Source organism: Suncus etruscus, chromosome 18 (genome assembly GCF_024139225.1).
Source record: "Suncus etruscus isolate mSunEtr1 chromosome 18, mSunEtr1.pri.cur, whole genome shotgun sequence".
Classification (NCBI taxonomy): domain Eukaryota; kingdom Metazoa; phylum Chordata; class Mammalia; order Eulipotyphla; family Soricidae; genus Suncus; species Suncus etruscus.
In genome coordinates, this window is record NC_064865.1 from 21,366,515 (window position 1) to 21,377,866 (window position 11,352).

Below are 11,352 nucleotides of genomic sequence, written 5' to 3' on the forward strand. Positions count from 1 at the left end.
TGGAGAAGGCTGATAGCACAGGTGAGAAGAGCCTGAGAGCCTCTAGACCACGGACAGGGCAAGACTAATTGGGCATCTGGGCCAGGTGGGTCATCTTTATCATAGGCAGCCCAGACACCTTGGAGACAGCGGAGACCTAGAAAAAGCTCAGACACCAGGGCTGGAGTCACAGTGCAGCAGGGAGGTTCTTTTGCTTTGCACACCACCAACCTGGGTTTGATCCCCAGCATTTGATATGTTCTCTCCAACTCTCCCCAGGAGTGATCCCTGAGCTTGGAGCCAGGAGGAAGGCCTGAGCATCTCCAGGTATAGCCCCAAAATAAATAAAGCAGACTCCCAAAATGCTCCAGTTTCCTCATGGCACAGAGAAGAGCCTTGTGGAAGATTTCCAAAGGTAGTTTGGGGCCACAGAGATGGTTAAGGCTCAAAAGCTCATACCTGCTTGAGGTTGTCCTGGTTTAATCCCTGGCACCACCTGCTGTGGTTCTGAGGAACACTGAGCTGCCAGCCTGCATGGATGATGCTCTTGATGAGGAGCACTGAGCACTCCTTGGAAGTCTTTCTTCCAAAAGATAAAATAAACTAACCTGTATTCCTCACTTCCCACAACCTTCATCATCATCATCACCATTAAAGCTAGTGAACCCTATAAGGGCCACAAAGTTCAAAACAAAGCCAGGGAGGAGATGCGAGTGGTAGGTTAGAGCACACATGTTTGATTCTCAGTCCTGCATGTTCCTTTGATAGGAATTCCCCATAGCTTTCCAGATATAGCTACCACTAGTCCCTCAAAGATTAGAAACAGTAGCTAGAATCCTGCTCTCTAGGAAGAACCAAGTTCAAGTCTTTAGAGCAAGTTTTGAAGAACATACATGATGTCAGGATCTGTGTTCCCAGCTGGCTACTGCCTCATTCATCTATGCCTCAGGCCCTTCATCTCTCCTCCTGCTCCCTTCATCTACACTGTGGTGCCTTGCCATGTTGGCATACTTGAATCTTGTCTACCAGATTCTTCTGGGCATGTCATAGTTCGAAGAACCTTGTAGAGGCAGGTCACAGAGACAATAGTATCAATAAACAGTCTTTTTCCCCAAGCTCCACCCAAAAATGGTTGCCTTGGTGATCTCCAGCACCCCACGTGGTCCCTCTGAGCCCCACCAGGAACGATCCCTGAGTGCAGAGCCAGGAGCGAGCCCTGAGCACTGCCAGATGTGGCCCAGAAACAAAAACAAAAGCCAATGTCTTGAAATGCTTTTCTCATTTATGAGAGATTTTGGGGTTGGAGGGAAAGCTCCAAGAGTTGGAGACCGTGTTCTCAACACAACACTCCCTCCTATTCCATCCTGAGAGGCTCTGGGGGCACTCCCCTGCACAAGATTTATGCTTATGGGTTGACATTGCCCCATACCACATCATGTGGCTATTGCTCAGTTAACATATGGCAACATGAGCATTTTAAAGGCATGAACTTAGGTCTTTTTCCATTCTCAGCATCAATGGAATGTGTGTTAATTAAGCCACATTCTGTGTGAGCCACCAGTGGTACACACTGCCATCAATGTATCAAGCCCCTGCCTCTGCCTGCCCTGCTCCAAGACAAGATTCACAGAAACACAAACACAGCCCCAGGAAAGAGTGACTTTAATTCCCAGTGTGGCTTCATGGCCTGTCCAGGGCAGAAAAGGAAGCGCCAGCCAGGCATCTGCCCCAGAGGGCAACCCCCTGACTTCATGCCTCAGCAGTAACCCCCATTTGTCCCAGGACCCACTGGGTAGGTGGCAGTAGAGGTATCTGGAGGAAGGCAGGTCAGGGAAGGTCACAGCTTCTTTCGTTGGTGTTCTGGGTATACTGGTAACCCAGTTCAGCCCAGCCCAGCTCCGAGTTTCTGCCAGTCCATCACACCTTTTGCAAACTCCTAGAATGAAGAAACAAGGGTCTGGATAAGGGATCCCCAGAGCTGCAGATATTCTTTTTTGTCTTTTTTTGTTTTTTTGGGTCACACCCAGAGCCGCTCAGGGGTTACTCCTGGCTCTGCACTCAGAAATTGCTCCTGGCTGGCTTGGGGACCATATGGGATGCCGGGATTCCAACCATCGTCCGTCCGGAATCAGCTGCATTCAAGGCAAATACACTACAGCTTTGCTATCACTCTGGCCCCAGCATCAAAGATTCTTATCTTGCCTTCCAACCACCTGTGCAGAGGGCTGGAGCCATAGCACCATGGGAAAGGCATTGGCCTTGCACACAGCAGACCTGGGTTCAATCCCTAGCATCCCATATGGTCTCTCGAGCACTACCAGGAGTGATCCCTGAATGCAGAGACAGGCATAAGTTCTGAACACTGCCAAGTGTGGTCCAAAAACCAATGAAACAAACCATCAGCATAGGAGTATGACAGGCAGAGTTGTGGGAGGGATATGTGTGTGTGTGTGTATGTGTGTGTCAGTGTGAGTTTGTGTATATGTGTGAATGTATATGAGTCTATATATGTGAGTTTGAGAGTCTGTGACTGCATGTTTGCTTGTAAGTATCCTCTGTGTGTATGTGTGTATGGGAGTCTGAGTGTATTTGATGTGTGTGTATTTGTGATATATAGTTTGAGAAGCTAAGTTGTGAGTGTCTGTTGCCCATGCTTCTTTCTCACTGACAAGTTACTACAATTTAATCCAGAGGTTTCTGAATTTATTTAACCTTGGGTCCCCTTTTCAAAAAAAAAAAATCTTAGGGTCAGGAATTGATAGGTAGGACTTTTTCACTTTTGCACACAGCTGCCCCAGATTCAATCCCCAACATTCTGTGTGGTCCCCGGATCCTGAAGAGCAGAGTCAGGAGTATACTGCTGAGCAATGACTGATGGGACCTAACCACCCCTACTCAAACAACAACAAGAACAACAACAAATTATTCTAACCATTTTTGTTTGTTGTTTGTTGTTTTATTTGTTGGGCCATACCTGGCAGCACTCATGGTTACTCTTGGCTCTGTGTCAGAAATCGCTCCTGGCAGGCACGGGGGACCATATGGAATGTCAGGAATCAAACCAGGGTACATCGTGGGTTGGCCGCATGCAAGGCAAAAGCCCTATCGTTATCTCTCTGGCCCCTATTCCAGCCTTTTATGAAGGGAAAGTAAAAGAAGTGCAATTGTTCTTGATTCTCTAAGCCTCTAGAGCAGTGCTTCTCAAATAGGGAGGGGGCTCGAGGCTCCATAAAACGGGGTGCGTTTGACTTCGGCAAACACTGTCATAACATGCTAAGCCCCATGTTTATGTCTCTGTATGTCTCTGGAACTGAGAGTTCCTGTGTCCTGCTTCAAACCCGTTTCAAAAAACTATGCATTGCAAAACGTTATTGTAGCCATTAATCCAGACATCACCTCTGATTAAAAAAATCAGCTCAAATTATTTTATATATTTTTGTTTTGCAGGTTAAAGTTTTTTTTTAATAAAGATACTATTTACAGTCGTGCGGGGGGGGGGGAGGCACGAAAAATGTTTTCTTCTTCCTAGGGGGGCATGACAGAAAATAATTGAGAAGCACTTCGAGTAACCAACTTCCCACCCCACCTGACTGCCCAGCCCAAGAAGGGATGAGGAACTGTGCTTGCATATTCATTGATCCTCTGTCACTGAAATTAGATTGAAGCCTGCCCTAAGGGAAGCATCCAGAGTGCTTCAAATAAGCAACCACAGTAGGTGGAGCAAGGGGAGCTATGTGCAGTCAGGGCTGCTACTTTCTGCTCCCAACTTTCTTGCTGTCCTTTGGGGTTATAGAGGTGGTTGGGACATTCAGAGATAATCAGGATATTCCAATGGGGGCTTGGGGTATGGAATGCCAGAGCTCAAACCCAGGTCAGTCACATGCAAAGTCAACCCCTTGCCCTATCACTCACTATCACTATTACTCCAGCCCCAAGAACTTTATTATTTTTTGTTTATTTGTTTGTTTTAGTTTTGGGCCCCACCCAGGGGTGCTCAAGAATTACTCCTGACTCTGAGTTTAGAAATTACTCCTGGGGGGCCCAGAGAGATAGCACAGCGGCATTTGCCTTGCAAGCAGTCGATCCAGGACCAAAGGTGGTTGGTTCGAATCCCAGTGTCCCACATGGTCCCCCGTGCCTGCCAGGAGCTATTTCTGAGCAGATAGCCAGGAGTAACCCCTGAGCACCGCCGGGTGTGGCCCAAAAACCAAAAAAAAAAAAAAAAAAAAGAAATTACTCCTGGGGCTGGAGTGATAGCGCAGCAGTACGGCATTTGCGTTGCATGAGGCTGACCTAGGTTCGATCCCCAGTGTCCCATATGGTCCCCAAGTTAGAACTGATTTCTGAGCACATATCCAGGAGTGACCCCTGAGTGTCAACAGGTGTACACCCCCCCCCCCCAGAAAAAGAAATTACTTCTGGAAGGCTCATAGTACCATATGGGATGCTGGAAATCGAACCCAGGTTGGCTGTGTCAAGGCAAATGCCCTACCTACTATGATATCACTCCAAACAGCAGTCTTTTTTTTTTTAATAAAGAAATTCTTTAATTGCATCAATGTGAGATACACAGTTCCAGAATTGTCTTTATCCTTCATTTGTCCTGCCCTTTGAGCCCTGAGAAACCTATTTCACATCCTCAGCTAGCAACCACATTGGTCACAGGGTTTAGGAAACCTCTGTCCAAATATTAGTTCTGATGATGGGCAGTTACCCAATGGTGCAGTCTCTGGGATAAAAACGAGGAGCTGGATTCTGAATTCACAGTCCTCTGCAGAACTTCTGCTGTGCACAGCGGGAGACCTGGCATAGTAGGTTCCTGTTCTCTGTTCTTGGAAGATGCTAGAGGTGCTTCTGAGTTTTCCTCAAAAGGCGAGGAACTGGATGACTGTGGTCCTGCTGAAAATGAGAAGAAAAAAAAAGCTCACTAAGGCTGCAAGTTGGTCATGTGCCCCAACAGAATCCCATTTTCTTCTTCTTTTGTTTAATTTTGGACTACACCCAAAGGTGTTCAGCATACTCCTGGCTCTGTGCTCAGGGAACATTTCTAGCAGTGCTCAGGAGACCTAATATGATGCTGGCTGGGGATTGAACCAGAGCCAGTCACCTTGTGAGACATATCTCAAACTTCTATGCTTTCTTTCTGGACCCCCAACTAATTTCTTCCTAGTGGGGAAAGCCAAAATTAATCCATGAGTAAGACCTCCTCTACCTCCTCTTCCTCTTCTACTCCACTTCTTCCTCCTCTTCTACTTTCTACTCTTATTTCTCCTCCTCCTCTTCACCCTCTTCTTCCTCCTCCATTTCCTCCTCCTCTTCTCTTTTCTTCCTCCTCCTTTCCTTCTCTACCTCTTCTCTATCTTTTCCTTCTCCTCCTCCTTCTTTTAACCCATTGAGTTCTATCTCTGACCCAGGCAGGGTGTTCTTAAGAAGCAGAACTGGGGCCAGAAAGATAATACAATGCATAGAGCACTTGCCTTGCCTACAAGCCCACCGGGGTTTGATCCCTAACCTCCCATATGTTCCCCAAGCTTCAGTAGGAATGATCCCTGAGCTCAGACCCAGGAATAGTCCTAAGTACCTCCAGGTATGACCCAAAATGCAGGGTCAATCCTTTGTGGGCCCCAGTAGGGGCTGCTAAGTGTACCTGGCCCACCCCAGACTGCCCAAAGGAAATTTTTAGCCTCTGTAAACAGGGTTTCAGCTCCCAAGAGGCGCCTCCAGCCTGCCCTCCGGTTTTCAGCCTAGCTTTGGGCCTTGATTTTTAGGGACCTGAGAGGTTTGGGAGCAGCTCCCTCCACCCTCCACTGCAGACAGGAAACACTGGCCTTGAGAACCACCTCCACCTTGGCTCTTAGTCTAGCACCAGCGTCTTCAATTCTCTTCTCACTGGATGGGCACAGGGCCCCCCACCTCGGGATCTCCACACAGGCCTCTCCTCTCTAGTGCCGTCCATAGAGAGAAGACACAGACTGCACAGCATAGCACTTGACTTCCCATCCCTGGGCTCTACAAAAAGTGCTTATCCCCACTTCTGGGGGACAGCATATATGCTTGGGGAGACTGGGGGTTGTTCTCAGGATAACACACACATGCTTCTTCATTCTCCACTTCTCCTTAGAAACTTCACAGACAGAGGTTGAAGAGATAGTACAGCAAGTAAGGCACTTGTCTTGCACACAGCTGACCCAAATTCAATCCCAGGCATCCCATATGGTCCCCCGAATACCACCAGGAGTGATTTCTGAGTGCAGAGCCAAGAATAATCCCTGAACACTGCTGGGTGTGTTCCCTCAAATTAAAATATAAACAAACAAACATCTCAAATAGTCTTGCTCTTGAAATTATACTTTGAAGATTTCCTTTCATTAATTTTTATATTATTGTTATTATTATTTGGGATTTGGGCAACTCCCAGCAATGTTTAGGGCTTATCTCTGGGCTCAGAGATCTGAACTCAGGGATCACTTCTGATAGTACTCAGAGGATCATATGGGTGCCAGAGACTGAACTCAAGTTGACCATGTGCATTGCAAGCATGCAACCTGCTGAACTATTTCTTTGTTCCCCTTTCAGAGATATTTCTTTCAGATCAATAGTTCTGCTGCAGAAATCAAATATTAGACTCACACACTGATACTTTAGGGAAACACCTAAAGTCACCTAGACATAGGATCTGGCACTCAAATCCTTGAGGAAAGGAAAATTTGAAGAGGGGACTCCCCTCACCCAGCATCATTTCTCCCTTGAGGCATTGGCTAGTTCCTTAGCTGCTAAGACAGAGAAGATATTTGAGAAACATCCACAATACCAAGATAGTGTAAACACACGGCAAATCAATATTCTTTCATCATAGAATGAGAGCAGATCACTTAATAAAGACTAGCCATTGCCTTTTACTAACAGCAGTGGCAATAAGGGATGGACAGTTACATGCAAATGCTAGTATGCAAATTGTTAATAACCATCTGAAAAGATGTTCAAACTCAGACATCAAAACTAAGACCTATGGGGCCGGGCGGTGGCGCTGGAGGTAAGGTGCCTGCCTTGCCTGCGCTAGCCTAGGACGGACCGAGGTTCGATCCCCCGGCGTCCCATATGGTCCCCCAAGAAGCCAGAAGCAACTTCTGAGCACATAGCCAGGAGTAACCCCTGAGCGTCACAGGGTGTGGCCCAAAAACCACAAAAAAAAAAAAACAAAAAAAAAACAAAACTAAGACCTGGGTTCAGAGTGATGGTGCAAATGGTAGGATGTTTGTCTTGCATGTGGCTAACCTAGGACAGACCACAGTTTGATCCCCAGGCATCCCATATATGTCCCCAAGCTAGGAGCGATTTCTGAGCACATAGTCAGGAGTAACCCCTGAGCATCACCAGGTATGACCCAAAAACAAAAACGAAAACAAAAAAAATACCAAGACCTGAAAAGATCCCCTTCTGTCCTTGCCAGTGGCTAAAACTCAAAAGGCCATAATACCAAGTGTTGTCAAGGATGTGTGCCTCAGAAACTGTCAGTGGTCCCATGAATGCCTAACAGCTCTTTGGAAGAGCTCTCTGACTATAGCTGTTAAAATGGAATGGATGCATGGAGACACTGGGCCCCAGTCCCAGAGTAGAATGCAGGTAAGTGAGTGCAGTGTAGGTGTGAGAACGATTTTTTAGCAACATGACTCAGAGTAGTTCCAACAGGCATAGAGCCAAATGCGACTCTGCAACAGAACAGATGCATGCAATCAGGTACTTTCACTCCATGGAATGCTAGACCACAAATAAATTCACTCCTGGATGCATTTCACAGATACAATGTGGAAGAGCCAGTTGTAAGTGCATATGAGCTTCATGCTTCCCTAGTGTCAAGGTCAAAGGTAGTGGAATTGAATATTGTGCAGGAGTGAGAGGTAACTCGCTCTGGTTTTAATTTTTTGTTTTGGGGCCACACACAGTAGTGCTCAAAGGTTACTCCTGTCTCTGCACTCAGGAATCACTCCTGGAAGTGCTCAAAGGACCATGTGGGGTGCTGGGGATCAAACCAGGTCAGCCATATTTGCAAGGCAAAATGCCTACCCACTGTACTGTATTACTCCAGCTCCTCTGAGGAAATGTTCCTTCTGGATCAGTACCATCAGTACAATGCTGTGACTTATGATGAGTGCATATATCTATAGACCTATCATTTTATTTTTAATTCATTAAGTTTAAGGTTCTGAGACAGCCTTGACTGGCTTTACTCAAGGCTCACTCCTGATTTTGTGCTCAGGTATCAGTTCTGGCAATACCGAGAAAACCATATGGAGTGTTGGAGATTGAATATAGGTGTGTTTCATAAAAAGCAAGAGCCCTACCCACTGTACTATCGCTCCTATATCAGCTCCTATAAGTTTAAAATTATAATCAAACAGCCCAGAACAATAGTACAAGGGATAAGACACTTGTCTTAAAAATGTGTGACCCATGGGGCCGGAGAGATAGCATGGAGGTAGGGCATTTGCCTTGCATGCAGAAGGTCGGTGGTTCGAATGCCGGCATCCTATGTGTTTCCCCAAGCCTGCCAGGAGCGATTTCTGAGCATAGAGCCAGGAGTAACCCCTGACCACTGCTGGGTGTGACCCAAAAATAAACAAAAACAAAAACAAAGTGTGAACCAGGTTTAATTCCTGGTATATGGTGCCTGCTGGGTGAGACCCTAAAATAACAGCAGCAACAACAATACTATTTAAACAAACATTTCTTAACCAGAACCATGTATCAAAACCCAGAATTTGAGAGGCTGGAGTGATCATACAGCATGTAGGGAGTTTGTGTTGCATACAGCTGGCCTGGGTTCAATCCCCGGCATCTCATTCCTGAGTGCAGTTTCCCTAAGCACTGACAGGAGTAATTCCTGAGTGCAGATCCAGTAGCAACCCCTGAACACTGCCAGGTGTGGCCCAGAAACCAAAACCAAACCAACAAAAACCTTCAGAGTTTGACTGAGCCCGGTGCTTGCACAAAACAGGATGGAGCACCATCACTGGCCACAACATGCAGATGGGGATACTCCATTGTGAAGATTTAGACCCAAGACTGAGAATGGGGTCACAGGGATAGGTTCATTGCATGTGGTGGTGCTAGGAAACAGGCTTGCACCCCGGGCCTGCCAGCAGGGAGCCATCCCAACCAATCCAGGCCTCATTGCTCTGACCCTTATGTCCTTTGCTGTCCTGTTACCACTGAACCCCTCCTGGTGCTGTCTCATGTCTCAACACTGCACTCACTCACCTCAGGAGACTTTGAGGCACACGGCAGCTACTGAACTCACTTTCATTTTTATCTTTATCATTTTTGTGTTTTCTTTGGAGGACAGAGGCAAGTTTTCTTTTGTGAAAATTTTTTTTAATTTAAGCACCATAACTTACAGTAATGATATAATAGTAGGTTTTGTGCATCAACCATTTTCTGATACTACACACACCCACAGTGTCAACTTTCCCCCATGGCTGTACCAGTTCCGCCCCTTTCTTCCCCCCATTCAATCTCCTGTACCCTCTACACTGATGTGCTTCCTACTACAGACCAAATCCCACTTTCTGTTGCCTTTGAGTATTTGTTGTTTTCTTACTATCACTCACATATGAGGAATTTTGACCACACCCAATAGGGTTCAGGGCTTAATACTGGCTCGGTACTCAGGAATCATTCCTGGCAGTTCCCAGGGGACCTAATAAGATGCTGGGGACTGATTCAGTCACCTGTGAAAGAAATGCTGAATCTCTATACTCTCTATTCTCTCTCTCTCTCTCTCTCTCTCTCTCTCTCTCTCTCTCTCTCTCTCTCTCTCTCTCTCTCTCCCATTTTCTCTCTTTCTCTCTCTCTCTCTCTCTCTCTCTCTCTCTCTCTCTCTCTCCCTTTCTCTCTCCCATTTTCTCTCTCTCTCTCTCTCTCTCTCTCTCTCTCTCTCTCTCTCTCTCTCTCTCTCTCTCTCTCTCTCTCTGCAGCACCCAACTAATTTCTTCCTAGTGGAGAAAATAAAAAAATAAAAATTAATCTGAGAGTAATTCATCTCCTCTTCCTCCTCCTCCTCCTCTTCCTCTTTCTCTTCCTCTTCTAATGCCCAGGGAACCATATGTGGTGCTGGAGATCAAACTGAGGAGGGTTGTGTGTAAGACAACAGCACTATGTCTCCAGCACTCACACACCCTTTTATTTTATTTATTTATTTTCTTAAATTTTGGGTCACACCCAACAGTGCTCAGAAGTCACTCCTGATGTACACTCAGGAAACACTCCTGAAGGACCATAAAGGATGCCAGGGATTGAACTCAGGTCAGCTGCATATGAGGCCTGTACCCTCCCTGCTGTACTATCACTCTGGCCTGCCTACACGCCCTTTAATATGCCAGGACCTTGATATGAGCATTACTCATAAATATTTACTGTCAACAATTTTCCTTCCTCGCTTCCTGGAAGGGGATGCTGGAGGAGGGACAGCCTGGAAGGGGATGCTGGAGGAGGGACAGGAACAGGCGGAAGTCACAGTTCCGCCTTTTTCATTTACAAACCAGTCACACACAAGGTGCTGATGGAGTAAAATCTCACAGCAGGTCACCCTGGCTCTGTAATGTGGGAAAGGGCCTGGGTAGGTGACACAGTAGCAAAGCTGTCCTTGGCAGAGCAGACCTTGCAGAAAGGACTCGAACTTACAGAGGCCTCAGCAGAGCCTGGAAGGAGGCCTCAAAATTCCTCATCAGATAAGAGAGGAGCAAGGATCAAACTCTGGTTCAAACACTTCAGCTAGTAAGAACCTCTGTTTCTTATCAAGAATTCATGGGCATGTTAAGCATTTGCAGGCACAATCTCCACAAGATCGGAATTCTCTTGGGAAGAAACATTGACGAAGCCAGTATTTAAATCCGTATTTCCTAGAGCCAGAGAGATAATACAGCAGGGAGTGTGTGTGTATACCTTGTGTGCAGTCAACCCTAGTTTGATCCCCAGCATCCCACCTACATAGTCCCTTGAGCATAACAGAGTGAATCCTGAATGCAGCTGGGTATGACCCCTAAACAATACAAGAGTGGGACTAGAGCAATAGAACAGTAGGGAGGGCACTTGCTTTGTGGTCTACCCAGTTTCAATCTCTGGCATCCCATCTGATCTCCTAAGCTTGTCAGGAGTGATTCTTTAGTGCAGAGCCAGGAGTATGCCTTGACCATTAGATTTAGCAGAGGAACAGTGATAATTGGGCTAATTGTAATGGAATTACAATTAATGGAATTCTCCTGTTTTAGTAATACCCCACTCCCCAAAATTCTGGCAAATGGGAACTATTGACTGACTTACAAAATGTTAATGTTACTATGGTTCCAATAGGCAACAGGAGCGTAGAACATACTT

At 46.4% G+C, this 11,352-nt stretch overlaps 1 long non-coding RNA gene across 1 annotated transcript; it reads right to left on the minus strand.

Moving 5' to 3' along the window:
* Nucleotides 1-1,624: 1,624 nt before the first annotated feature.
* On the minus strand, nt 1,625-4,798 carry LOC125996543 (uncharacterized). The gene is made up of 2 exons (XR_007491286.1): nt 4,694-4,798; nt 1,625-1,915 (listed from the first exon to the last, which is right to left on the minus strand). It is a non-coding gene; the product is annotated as an uncharacterized LOC125996543 (long non-coding RNA).
* Between the last annotated feature and the right edge of the window lie 6,554 nt (nt 4,799-11,352).